The 14,987-nt window shown below is 40.3% G+C and overlaps 1 protein-coding gene across 1 annotated transcript in view; it reads left to right on the forward strand.

Annotated features, from left to right (window-relative positions):
- Positions 1-14,987, forward strand: part of GREB1L (GREB1 like retinoic acid receptor coactivator) — a 278,077-nt gene that overhangs the window by 184,440 nt on the left and 78,650 nt on the right. The window lies entirely within an intron of this gene.

Raw genomic sequence — 14,987 nt, forward strand, 5'->3', positions numbered from 1 at the left:
TTTGAGTCCCAGCTCTACTCCTGATTCCAGTTTCTGCTAATGTGCACCTTAGGAGGCCGAAGGTGATGGCTCAAGTAGTTGGGTCCTTGCTACTTATATGGGACCCCAAATTAAGCTCTGGGTTCTTGGCTTCAGCCTGGCCAGCCCTGGCTGTTGCAGGCACTTAAGGAATGAACCAGCAGATGGAAAATCTCTCTCTGCCTTTCAAGTAAATGAATGAAGACTTTAGACAAAAGATGAAACAATTTACCACTAGCAGAGCCATTGTACAAGAATTGTTAAGGAAGTCATTCAGGTAGATGGATAATTATACACATGAAAATCTGAATCTGTATGAAGTATTTGAAAACCACAGAAAATAGTATCTGCATACAGTTCTTCTTCTTACTTAAGTCTATTTAAAAGACAATTGACTTGGGGCTGAGGTTGTGGCATAGTGACTAAAGCCACCGCCTGCAAGGCAGGCATCCCATATGGATACTGGTTCAAAACCCAGCTGCTCCACTTTTGATCCACCTCCCTGCTAATGTGCCTGGGAAAACAGCAGAAGATGGCCCAAGTGCTTGGGTTCCTGCACCCATGTGGGATACCTGGAAGAAGCTGCAGGCTCCTGGCTTCAGCCTGGCATAGCCCCAGCCATTCCAACCATTTGGGGATTAGCAGATGGAAGATAGTTCTCTCTTTCTCTCTCTCTCTTTCTCTTTTTATTTCTCTCAATCTCTTTCTCTTTCTCCCTCTTTCTATGTAACTCTGACTTTCAAATAAATAAAAGTAAATATTTTTTTTTAAAAAAAGACAATGGACTTATACTAATATGACAACAATATATTGTGAGGTTTATGATCTGTACAAAACTAAAGTGCATGCAGAAACAAAAAGGCCAGGAGGGAAGATACATAAGTATCCCATCGTAAAGTTCTTTTATAACAATTTCCCTGGATCCAAGGGGGATACATTCCAAGACCCAAGGTGAATACTTGAAACTGCACATAATATTGAACTCAGATAGTACTGAGACGAACATTGTGATACTACGATGACTGACATAATAACCCAGACAGCTACTAAGTATTTAAACAGGAGGGGAGCGTATTCAACAGGGTTATGCTGGACAAGAGGATGATGGATGTCCTGGAAGAGATGAAGTAGATGGTGTAAGATTTTATCATGCCACTCAGAACAGCAGTCCACTTAAAATGTGGCTTAAAGGAATTGTTCATTTCTGAAATTTCCATTCAATATTTTTAGATTATGAGTAACTGAAACCATGGAAAGCAAAATCGTGGACAGAGGGGGACTACTGTACTGTTCATGAAGTTCTGCAGCATCACTGGAGCTTTGCTGTGTTAAGATATATGTTAAAAACACTAAAGCAGTTACTAAAATAAACGACAATTTTAGTTAATAAACATCAATGGAGAAAAAATGAAATCATAAAAAAGTTGGTTAATTCAAAAGAAGGGTGAAAGAGGAAAAAAAGGACAAAATATAGATAGGACAAGTATAAAGCAAATAGCAAGACAGTAGGCTCAGACCTAATCACATCAAAAATCAAATTCAATGTAAATCATCTAATCACCCAATTTAAAGGCAGAGATTGTCAGATTGGGTGAAAAAGAACCAATTCTATGCTGCCTACATGAAATACAACTAAAATATACAGACACATGTAATTATAAAATTATTTTTTAAAAACTACAGAGCTAACACTAGTCAGAAGAAAGCTCGAGTGGCTATATTAAAATCTGGCAAAACAGACTTCGCAGCAAAGGATATTCTATGCAGAGGTTAAAGAGGTAACTTCAAAATGATAAAGGGGTCAAGTAATCAAGGAGACACAATAGTCCTAAACATGTATGCACCTAATTAAAGAGCTTTGAAATACACAAAGCTAACACTGATAGAATTATTTTGAGAAATACATAAACCCACAACATTAGCCATGTATTTCCATACCCCTTGCCTAGTATTTGCTAAAACAGGTAGACTGAAAATCAGTAGGGATTTAGAATATTTGAGCAACTTTGTCAGCCAATTTGACCTAATTGACATTTGTATAAGGGGACTTCAAAAAGTTTGTGGAAAATGGAATTAAAAAGATAAGTTTTTAAATAAAAATTGTACATATTTACAGGTTACTATGTAATGTTTTGTTGTATGTAGACATTTTGTAATATGGAATTGGTGAATTTACCTTTTAAGCATTTAATGTTTATTTATAGTGAAAGCATTCAATTCTGAATTTTTTTAGTAGAGAAATATACAGTACATTAACATTACCTATTGCTTCCCTATTGTGCAGAAGAACCCTGGAGTTTCTTACTTCTATCTAGCATAACCTAATACCTATCAATCAACCTTTCTCTATCCCTCCCTCCCTGCAGATAACTTTATTTTGATGCAAAAATTTTTAAATCCGTGCATCATCTTTCGTAAAAGACATTTTGTAAAAAACTTTTTTTTTAAGATTTATTTATTTATTTGAAAATCAGAGTTACATAGAGAGAGGAGAAGCAGAGAGAGAAAGAGGTCTTCCATCCGATGGGTCACTCCCCAGATGACCGCAATGGCCAGAGCTGCGCTGATCCAAAGCCAGGAGCCAGGAGCTTCTTCCTAGTCTCCCACGTGGGTGCAGGGGCCCAAGGACTTGGGCCATCTTCTACTGCTATCCCAGGCCATAAATGAGAGCTGGACAGGAAGTGGAGCAGCCGGGTCTTGAACCGGCGCCCATATGGGATGCTGGCGCTTCAGGCCAGGACGTTAACCCACTGCGTCACAGCACCGGCTCCCCTACAAACTTCTTGAAGACTTCCCATAGATCACTGTACCCCATAATAGAATACAAATTTTCTTCAAGTTCATAGGAATTTTACCAAGTCAGAGAGAAGAAAACACGTGTTATATGCAGATGAGAAAAAATAAGCACAACCTCATACTTATGGGCCATAAAACAATTCTTAATTTTAGTGAATTCAAATCACAAGTTATGTTCTTTGTATAAAGAGAAATTAAGTTAGAAATTGGTGGCAGCACTGTGGCATAATAGGTTAAGCCTCCTCCTGCGGCACTGGCATCCCATATGGGTACCGTTTTGAGTCTTGGCTGCTCCATTTCCAATCTAGCTCCCCTGTGTATGGCCTGGGAAAGCAGCAGGAGATGGCCAGTGCTTGGGCCTCTGCACCCATGTGAGAGACCGTGAAGAAACTCCTGGATTCTGGCTTTGGATCTTCCCAGTTCCAGCTGTTGAGGCCATTTGGAGAGTGAACCAGCAGATAGAAGACCTCTCCCTTTCTCTTTCTCTAACTCTGCCTCTCAAATAAATAAATCTTTTTAAAAATAAAGTAAAAGTTAGAAATCAATAACAGAAAGATCTCTAGGGAAAAAATCCCCAGATATTGGGAGAATAAATAACACACTTTTGAATAACCTGTGGACCAACAGAGAAGTCAAGAAATTAACAATATTTTGAATTGGGTCAAAATGAAAAAACAACATATCAGAATTTGTGGCTACCACTAAAGTAGTATTTAGAGTGATAGTTATAGCACGAAAACCTATATTAGTAAAAAAAAAAAAAGTCTTGATTCAGTGAACCCAGCTTCTACCTTAAGAAACTGGGAAAAAGAAAAGCTGATCAAACCGAAACAGAAGCAAACAGAAGAAAGATCAAGTGGCAAACATTAAACTAGAAAACAGAAAATGAAAAGAAAAAATCATAGAAATCAGAAACTGATTCTATAGAGAACAATATACAAACATCAATTGCATTTCTATATGCCATTAATAAACTATTGGGAATGAAAACATGAAAAACAATGATAGCATTTATAATAGTATAAAATATGAAATATTAGAAATAAATCTGACAAAAGGTGTGAAAGTATTCTACCCTGAAAACTAAAAAATATTGCTGAGAAAAGGTAAAAAGACCTAAATACATTGTAGAGATTCCTCTTGTTTTGGATTGGAAGACTCAACTAACTTAAATGTCACCTCTCTCCAAATTGACTTTTAGATTCGACACAATCCCAGTCCAAATCCCAACATTTTTATTATTGGTAGACATTTTTTTAAAGATTTATTTTATTTATTTGAAAGACAGAGTTACAGAGAGAGGTAGAACTGGAGAGAGAGAGAGGTCTTCCATTTCATTGGTTCACTCCCCAAATGACCACAATGGACAGAGCTTAGCTGATTCAAAACCAGGAGCCAGGAGATACCTCCAGGTCTCCCACGCGGGTACAGGGCCCCAAGGACCTGGAACATCTTCTACTGCTTTCTCAGGGCCATAGCAGAGAGTTGGATCAGAAGTAGAGCAGCCAGGACTTGAACCAGTGCCCATATAGAATTCCGGCACTGCAAACGGTGGCTTTACCTGCCATGCCACCGGCCCCAAGCTTTTGTCTATCAGTAAAAATAAATTAGAAAAAAATAAAACACTATGGTAATAATGGAAGTTGATCAGAGATCCCATTCACAAAATTCCTAGATACTTAATATTTTGGTTCTATCATAAATGTTTTTAAAGTGCATTTCACATCTGTTTGCTAACAGTTTACAGAAATACAACTATGTTTTTGTATATTGATTTGTAATCCATTAACTAGAATCTTTTTTAGAAGATTTATTTATTTGAAAGAGTTAGAGAGAGGCAGAGGCAAAGAGAGATTTTCCATCTGCTGGTTCACTCTCCAAATGGCTGCAAAGACCGGAGCTGGGCTGATCCAAAGCCAGGACCCAGGAGCTTCTTCCGGGTCTCCCACATGAGTGCAAGGGCCCAAGGAGTTGGGCCATCTTCTGCTGCTTTCTCAGGTCATAGCAGATAGCTAGATCAGAAGAGCAGCCTGGACTCAAAACCGTGCCTATATGAGATGCCAGTGCTACAGACTGGGGCTTTAACCTGCTGTGCCACAGTGCCGGCCCCTATTATAGGTAGAAATTTTTAAATATCTTTAAAATTTATTTGAGAGACAGAGACATAGAGAACTCCATTTGCTATTTTATTTTCCAAATGCCCACAATAGCAGAGGGGCAACAGGAAGGAGCTGAGAACTCAATCCAGATCATGCTTATGGGTGGCAGGATCCCAGCTACTTAAACCACTGCTGTTGACTCCTAGGGTTTGTATTATTAGAAAGCTGGAATCAGAAACAGGAGCCAGGAGTTTAACCCAGGCATTCTAATGTGGATTGCAAGCATGCTAACTGGCACCTTAACCACCGGGACAAATGCCTGCCCCCCTGCAAATTGGCACACTGATTTTAAAATTCATATGGAAAGGTGCAGGGGCCCAAGGAGTTGGGCTATCTCAGGTCATAGCAGGTAGCTGGATCAGAAGAAGAGTAGCCAGGACTCAAAACCGTGCCCATGAGATACCAGTGCTGCAGACTGGGTTTTAACCCGCTGCACCACAGTGCCGGCCCCTATTATAGGTAGAAGGAAAGTTGTAAAGCTAACATTGTTTCACGAAGGAAAGTTGTAAAGCTAACATTGTTTTCAAGAATTATTATAAAGCTACAATAACCAAAACAGCATTGTACTGGCATAAAGATGCATGATATTCTGTTCAATGGAACAAATAGGAAGTCTAGAAATAAACCCAGACATGAGTTTACTGCTGCGTTTTTAACAAAGGCACAAAGACAATGTAGTAAAGAAAGGATAACCTTTTCAACAAATGATGCTGGAATAATTGGATGTCCACATGTAAAAGCATGAAACTGATTCTTATCTCATACGACATACAAAAATTAAATGGGCGATAGATCAAAATGTAAAACCTAAAGCTATAAAACGTCTAGAATAAAACATGAAAAAATATTTGTGACCTGGGTTAGGCAAGATTTCTTAGTAGTATTACCAAAAGCACAATCCATAAAAGAACAAACCAATAAATTAGATTTCATTAACTTAAAAACTTCTCCTTAGAAGATACTGTTATGAGAGCGAAATGAGAAACCACAGCCTGAGAGAAAATCTTTCCAAAGCATACAAAGGAATTGTGCCCAGAATAAAGACCTTTAAAGGTCAAAAAATAAGAAAGCAACCCAAGTTTTTAAGTGGGACAAGATATAAAGATAGTGATTAAGCAACATGAAAAGATGTCCTGTGCCATTAATCATTAGGAAAATTCAAACTTAAATAATACCATTACACACTCACTAGAATGAATAAAATTAAAAGACTCACTATACCATATTATCTATTTGGTGAGAATAGAGTTAAAGTGAAACCCTAATACATTGCTGACAACACAGAATAGTAAAATCACTTGGGACAGGGGATTGACAGCTTCTTAAAAAGTTAAATATACACCTGCCATATGGCCCATCCCTCTCATTCCTTGGTATTTACCCAAGAGAAAAGGAATATATGTCCATACAAATACTTATATATAATATTCATAGCAATTTTCTTTGTAATAACACCAAACTAGAAACAATCTAAATGTCCACCGAAAGGTGAATGGATAAATAAATGATTATATATCCATGCAATGTAATGCTAGTCACCAGTAGACAATAATGAGCTATTATATTCCTAATTATGTGATGGATGTCAAGATAAATCTGACTAATGAAAAAAAAAAGTAACACTGTTTAAATCATTCCATATGAAGCTCTAGGAAACAGTCATCTGCAGTGACAGCAAGCACAAGGGAGGAACCACAGAATCATAAGGAAACTTGAGGATAATAAATAAATTAAAAAATTCACTGTTTTGAATGTGGTGATGGTTTCATGGGCATAAACATACATCAGAACTTACAAAGTGTGTACTTAAGTATGTGAAATTTGTTGTCAATTATACTTCAATAAGGCTATTTTTAAAAATCAGCAACATAAGAATTGGTTAGGACAGTATGATTTAATGTTAATCTTAAAGGAGTGATATGTCCTTGTTTTTATTAAAGACTTATTTATGGGCCTAGCACTGTGGCACAGCAGGTTAAGCTGCTACCTGCAGTGCCAGTATCCCATATGGGAGCCAGTTCAAATTGTGGCTGCTCCACTTCTGATCTGGCTCCCTGCTAATACTCCTGGGAAGGTGATAGAAGATGGCCCATTGTCCCCAACAAGGGAAACCTCTAAGAGGCTCCAGGCTCCTGGCTTCTGCCTGGCCCGCCTCCAGCCATTGCACCAATTTTGGGAGTGAACCAGCAAATGGAAGATCTCTCCCTCTGTCACTCTCCTCTCTCTCTCTCTCTGCAACTCTTCCTTTCAAATAAATAAATAAATCTTAAAACAAACAAACAAAAATTTTAAAGGCTTATTTATTATCTATTTGAAAGGCAGAGCCACAGACAGGGAGAGACAGAGATCTTCCATCTGCTGGTTGGCTTCCCAAATGGCTCAATAGCCAGATCTGGGCCAGGCTAAAGGCAGGAGCTCCAGGTCTCCCACATGGGTGGCAGGGGCCCAAGTTCTTTGGCAGTCTTCTGCTGCCTTCACAGGCATGCTAGCAGGAAGCTAGATCAGAAGCAGAGCAGCTGTGACTCAAATCAGTGTTCCGATAAGGGATGCCAGCATCTCAAGTGTTAATGTAATCCACTGCTCCACAATGCAGGATCTCATGTACTTATTTTAAATACTAGTTCAATTGAATCAAAAGAAAATATAGCTAACATGAATAACTTGTGCAGCCTGAGTGCAATAATAAAATTACAGTGTCTATATTATGAGGAATTACTCTAATTGTTCTTTGTGAAAATAAGTCCAGTGCTTACCCCTAAGGGTAAAGCTAAAAACTTGCCATGGGACTCGTTGGCAGGTACAATGCCATCTTACTAGTTAAAGTGATCAGTTTAAGTTCATAATTGATCATAAAGATAGGGTTAATTGTCAAAGGAATCACATAAATAAGGCCAGTGTTTGCTAATAACAATTGATAGAACTAAAAAGGAGAGAATGATCCAACATGGGAAGCAGAATACACAGAATACACAGCAGACTCATAGAATGACAAATGCCCTAAACAGAACTCTGGCCTCAGAATCAGCCCTTAAGACATTCGGATCTGGCTAAAAAGCCCATGAGGGCATTTCAGACATGGAAAGCCAAGACACTGTGGCAACAAATGACCTACATGAAAGATCTCTGTGAGTGAGATCCCAGTAGAAAGAAGGGACCATCAAAGAAGGAGATACCTTTCTCTGAAGGGAAGAGAGAACTTCCACTTTGATTACGGCCTTGTCTAAATAATGTCAGAGTTTGTGAACTCAAGAGGCTTCCATAGCTTTGGCAGCTCATGACAAGAGCCTCGGGTGATTACTGACGTCATAAATAAGAGTGTAAATTCTTGAATCAACAACAGAAGTCACTGTGCACTTGCTCCCCATGTAAGACCTCTGTCCTTAATGTGTTGTACTATAAGAATTAACAGTAAAACTAATCTTCAAACAGTACTTTAAACTGTGTGTGTCTGTGTGGGTGCAAACTGTTGAAATCTTTACTTAGTATAGAGTTGATCTTCTGTATGTAATGATAATTAAAAATGAATCCTAATGAAGAATGGATTAGGACCCATTCTATGACCTCATTTAACCTTGGGTACTTTTTCAAAGACCAAATCTCCACAAATACAGTCAGGTTCTAAGGTATAGAGTTAAGGCTTCAGCACAGGAAAGTTGGGGAGACAAAATTCAGCCCAGAACAATGGCATGCAATTGTTCATGGCATTTACTATATTTCATTTTTTTCTTTATATAGCTAAAAGCTTGTCAATTTTGTTGTTTCATTCAATAAACATTTGGTTGATTTTCACTACTATTTCTCTAGTCCCTACTCCATTCATTTCTGCTCTAGACTTTGTTATTTTCTTCTTGCTGTTTGCTTTAGGTTTAGTTTGCTGTTCTTTAGTTTCTTAAGGCTACTGATTTGAATCGTTCTTCTTGATATATACAGTTACAACCATAAATTTATACGACTTCTTTAGTCACATCTCATATCTAATTTCCTTTGTGATTTATTTGCCCCATTGGTTATTTAGGAGTATGTTAGTTAATTTCCATGTGTCTGTAAATTTCTCAGTTTTCTTCTGTTACTGATTGCTCATTTCATTTTGTTGAGGTCAGAGAATATATTTGTTTGATTTCAATTCTTTGAGGTTCACTGAGGCTTGTTTTATGGGCTAACATGTGGCTTATACTGGATGATGTTTCCTGTGTACTTTTTTTTTTTTTTTTTGACAGGCAGAGTGGACAGTGAGAGAGAGAGAGACAGAGAGAAAGGTCTTCCTTTTTACCGTTGGTTCACCCTCCAATGGCCACTGCGGCCGGCGCACCGCACTGATCCAAAGCCAGGAGCCAGGTGCTTCTCCTGGTCTCCCATGGGGTGCAGGGCCCAAGCACTTGGGCCATCCTCCACTGCACTCCCTGTCCACAGCAGAGAGCTGGCCTGGAAGAGGGGCAACCAGGACAGAATCCGGAGCTCCAACCGGGACTAGAACCTGGTGTGCCGGCGCCGCAGGTGGAGGATTAGCCTATTGAGCTGTGGCGCCGGCCTCCTGTGTACTTTTAAACAACAGATATTGTTCTTTCATTGAGGGAATGTCCTACTGATATCAACTAGGTCTAATTGGTTTATATTGTTGTTAAATTCATCTGTTTTGTTGTTGATATTCTTCATGTGGTTCTTTCCATTATTGAAAATTGAGTATTGGAATCTCCAACTATTATTTTTAAATGGATATTTCTCCCTTAAGTTCTATCAATTTTTGCTTCATTTATCTGAAATTCTATTTTTAGATGTATATATGTTATAATTATGTTTTCCTGGTAGATTGACCTTCTTTTCTTTATAAAATGTCTTTCTTTTTCTCTAATTTTTGCCTTAAGGTCGACTGTTTTCTTAGATTTATTTATTTATTTGAAAGGCAAAGTTACAGAGAGGCAGAGAGAGAGAAAGAGAGAGAGGGAGAGAGAGAAAATGAGAGGTCTTCTATCCTCTGGTTCACTCCCCAATAGGCTTCAACGGCCTCAGATGTGCTGATCCAAAACTAGGAGCCAGGAGCTTCTTCCAGGTCTCCCATGTGAGTGCAGGGGCCCAAGCACTTGGGTCATCTTCCACTGCTTTTTCAGGCCATAGCAGAGAGCTGGATCAGAATCAGAGCAGCTGGGTCTCAAACGAGCGCCTATATGGGAGTCCATATGGGATGCCGACACTGAAGACTGGGATTTTAACCTGCTGCGCCACAGCACTGGCCCCTATCAACACATTTTCTAGAATGGTTCATCTAGGCCGGCGCCGCGGCTCACTAGGCTAATCCTCCGCCTTGCGGCGCCGGCACACCGGGTTCTAGTCCCGGTCGAGGCACCGATCCTGTCCCGGTTGCCCCTCTTCCAGGCCAGCTCTCTGCTGTGGCCAGGGAGTGCAGTGGAGGATGGCCCAAGTCCTTGGGCCCTGCACCCGCATGGGAGACCAGGAGAAGCACCTGGCTCCTGCCATCAGATCAGCGCGGTGCGCCGGCCGCAGCGCGCTACCGCGGCGGCCATTGGAGAGTGAACCAACGGCAAAAGGAAGACCTTCCTCTCTGTCTCTCTCTCACTGTCCATTCTGCCTGTCAAAAAAAAAAAAAAAAGAGAATGGTTCATCTACATTCCTAATTTGAAGTGCTACCTTCATATTATACTAATTATCGTGTATATTTGCATCTATTTATTTTTTAAACAATAAATGAGATGGTTAATTTATGGTAGAGAGGCACGAGAGAGAGAGAGAGAGAGAGAGAGAAAGTGTGTGTGTGTGTGTGTGTGCACGCGCACACAAGAGTATGCTCCTATCTACTGGTTCATTCCCCAGTTGCCCTCAGTGGTTCCAGTGCAGGCCAGTGGCTGAAGCAAGAAGCCAGGTACTCAACCTAGGTCTCTAGTGTGGGTGGCAGAAACCCAATCACTTGAGCCATGATTGCTTCTTCCCAGGATCTGAACCAGCAGGAAGCTGGCCTCAGGAATCAAAGCTGGATATCTAACCCAGGTCTTCCAAATGGGATATGAGCATCTTGACTTCCAGGCCAAAAACCTATCCCTGCATCTATTTCTTACAATTTTTGTTCCATTCTTCTGTTTGTCTACTAATGCACCCAGACCCCAGTGTATTACTCACTGAAGTTTTGTAACATATCATGTTATATCATGTAGCTTCTAATTTTTTTTATCTTAAGGATGTTTGCAGCTATTTATTATATGCTTATTTTTTCATATCAATGTAACATAAGTTTGCCTAGTTAAAATATTATATAATTCTAATACTAATTCAGTAATATTATTTGGCATATTTAAATTTTAAAAATTTGTTCATTTGAGAGACAGTGAGATAGAGACAGACAAACAGACATAGATCGAAGGGTTGCCTGTCCCTTGGTTTACTCCCCAAATGCCTGCATCAGCTAGAGTTGGGCCAGGCCACAGTGAGGAATCAGGAACACAGTCCAGGTCTCCTCTGGGTGGTAGGGACCCAATTACTTGAGCCATTACCACTGCCTTACAGGGTATGTATTAGCAGGAAGTGAATTCTAGGAATTTAGTCATTCTCATATGGGCATCCCAACCAGTGTCTCAACCACTAAGCCAAATGTCTGCCCTGATTGGCATATTTTTTACATTGAATATTCCTTTTTTTTTTTTTTTTTTGACAGGCAGCATGGACAGTGAGAGAGAGAGACAGAGAGAAAGGTCTTCCTTTTTGCCATTGGTTCACCCTCCAATGGCCGCCATGGCCAGCGCACTGACACCACACTGATCCAAAGCCAGGAGCCAGGTGCTTCTCCTGGTCTCCCATGGGGTGCAGGGCCCAAGCATTTGGGCCATCCTCCACTGTACTCCCGAGCCACAGCAGAGAGCTGGCCTGGAAGAGGGGCAACTGGGACAGAATCTGGAGCCCCAACCGGGATTAGAACGCGGTGTGCTGTCACTGCAAGGCGGAAGATTAGCCTATGGAGCCGTGGCGCCGGCCATAATATTCCTTTTTTACATTGAATATTCCTGTTTGGAAACATGGTTGTGTGTTCATGTTTACTCAGGCCTATTTTTATGAACTTCAGAAGTACTTAAAAATGTTAAGTATGCCTAATATGAAAACTTCAAACAGATAAAATAGGCTCCAATGATTATCAACACAGGGCAATTATTATTCAATCTTACTGCCTCTTCAGTGTTTTAAGACAATCCTTAGACATTGTGTTCAGACATATAAATTTTTTCATATAGTTGCATACTTACTGATTAAGCTTATTCCTATGCATGTTAACAATAGATTGTTTATATACATGAAGACTTATTTCTGTACGTTAATTCTGGAACCTTTCATTATTTAAAAATATTGGTCTATGCTTTTATTCATTTGAATAAATAAGGTGAGGCCTGCATTGTGGTGCAGCAGGTAAAGCTGCCATCTGTGATGCCGCCAACCCATATGATTTGTGTCCTGGCTGCTCCACTTCAGATCCAGTTCCCTATTGATGCCCTGGGGAAAGCAGTGGAAGATGGCCCAAGTCTATGGTCCGCTGCACCTATGTGGGACATGGAGATGAGGCTCCTGGGTTTGGCCTGGTCCAGCCCTGGCCATTGTGGCCATCTGGGGAGTAAACCAATGGATAGAAAATCTCTGTCTCTCTCTCTCTCTCCTTCTCCCCACCCCTTCCCATAATTCTGACTTTCAAATAAATAAATAAGTATTAAAAAAAAAAAAAAAAAAGGGTGGGAGCGGCACTGTGTCGTAGCAGGTAAAGCTGCCGCTGCCTGAAGCGCCGGCATCCCTTATGGGCACCCGTTTGAGTCCCGGCTGCTCCACTTCTGATCCAGCTCTCTTCTGTGGCCTGGGAAAGCAGTAGAAGATGGCCCAAGTCCTTGGGCCCTTGCACCCATGTAGGAGACCCAGAAGAAGCTCCTGGCTCCTAGCTTCGGATCACCACAGCTCTGACTGTTGCGGCCATCAGGGGAGTGAACCAGCGGATGGAAGACCTCTCTCTCTCTACCTTTCTTTCTCTCTGTGTGTAACTCTAACTTTAAAATAAATAAATAAATCTTTAAAAAAAAAAAAAAAAGAGCGAGAGAGAGGCCAGTGCAGTAGTGTAGCAGGTTAAGCCACCGCACCATAGCGCTGGCCCCCAAAATTAATAAATCTTAAAAAAAGAATGAATGAATAGAAGGAAGGAGGAAAAAACAAGGTGAATTACCACTCTTCATAATTTATTAACCAGATTTTACCTATGTGTTTATCTGGACTGTCAGAGATATGAAAAACTTATAGGAATAAACCAGTATAATTAGCTACTAATCTTGTTCCAGACAACATGATTGTGGCCTGAAACATAATGACCAACCCTTGTAATGGCACAAAAAACTTATTCGGGATACCTCTCCTGTAAGGCTCTCTTGCTAAGATGTAAAAAAACAGCTGCCTTCAGTTTCCTACAAGCTCATGATGTTGTGCTGGTATTTGCTAGCCTCTGTTCTTCCCACAGCCCTTGTCATCACTCCCTGGTAGTAAGAAGAACCATAACATTCCCGTCAGCAGGGAATTATTTAATTCTTTTGATTTCTTAGGGGAAGCACAGATAAAATGAATTAGGAATCATGTTGTGGTATGAGTAATAGTTTTTTGTTTTTTGAGGATTTATTTATTTATTTATTTAACTGATTGAAAGGTAGAGTTACACAGAGAGAGGGAGACACAGAGAGAGAGATGTTCCATCTGCTGGTTCACTCTCCAAATGGGGGCAATGGCCTGGCCAAAGCCAGGAGCCAGGAGCTTCTTCTAGGTCTCCCACGTGGATGCAGGGGCCCAAGTACCTGGACAATCTTCCGCTCCTTTCCTAGGTGCATTAGCAGGGAGCTGGATGAGAAGTAGAGCAGCTGGGACTCTAACTGGTGCCCATATGGGATGCCAGCATTGCAGGTGGTTGCTTAACCTGCTATGCCACAGTACCGGCCCCAGAGTAATAGTTTTTTTAAAAGAAATTTCTAGTGTTGGATCATCAGTATCCTGTTCTTTAGAGTGCTTCGAGTGTAATAGTCCCTGTGATACTTTCCTGTGTTAACTGATCTAGCTGTTCTGCCAGAGCAGAGGTAGGGACTGGGAGATTACTCGTTTCAGAAAATTCCAATTAGCTTGAGTTTTCATCTCTCCCACAGCCAGCCTCTGAAATAGCATGTGATTTTTGCAGTTTCAATTATTATCTGAATCCAAATGCATAGGAGTGATCCTGTGGATGTACTGGCAATGCAGTAAAATAATTCTAGATTATTCCAAAATTAAAGCAACTTTGTTTTAGAGAAAAGTTCTTTCTCCTAAATTACAATGAGTTAGTTGGTATGATACTTTTTAAATGACAGACTCATTCTAGATAGAGATAAATATGCCAAAATATGTTTTGGGGCTGGCGCTGTAGCATGTAGGCTAAGCCTCCACTTGCGGTGCCAGCATCCTATATGGGCGCTGGTTTGTGCCCCTGCTGTTCCTCTTCCAATCCAGCTCACTACTAATACACCTAGGAAATCAGTGGAAGATGGTCTCAGTGCTTGGGCCCCACACCCGCTTGGGAGACAAGGAAGAAACTCTTGGCTCCTGGCTTTGGATTGGCCCAGCTCCGGCCATTGTGGCCATCTGGGGAGTGAACCAGTGGATGGAAAACCTTTTTCTCTGTCTCTCCTTCTCTCTGTCTGTAACTCTGCCTCTGAAGTAAATAAACTCTTTTTTAAAACTTTTTAAAAAATAAAATATGGTTTTGAGAGAAACTGTGGAAACAGTTTTCTATGGAGCATGATGGTATCCTTGGTGACAGGTCATCTGACTTGACTAAGTGACTACTGCTACTTAAGGTAGTAATACTACCTCACAGTGTTGTTATAGGAATTGTGTGAATTCATATTACGTGCTTAGAATAACACAAAGCACATAGTACCTTCCAGTGTTTATGAAATAAATTTAAAAATAACAAAAAGTAAATACAGAGAAATTGACTTTCAGAATAGTTCAAGGAAAACACTG

This window comes from Lepus europaeus, chromosome 9 (genome assembly GCF_033115175.1).
Source record: "Lepus europaeus isolate LE1 chromosome 9, mLepTim1.pri, whole genome shotgun sequence".
Lineage (NCBI taxonomy): Eukaryota > Metazoa > Chordata > Mammalia > Lagomorpha > Leporidae > Lepus > Lepus europaeus.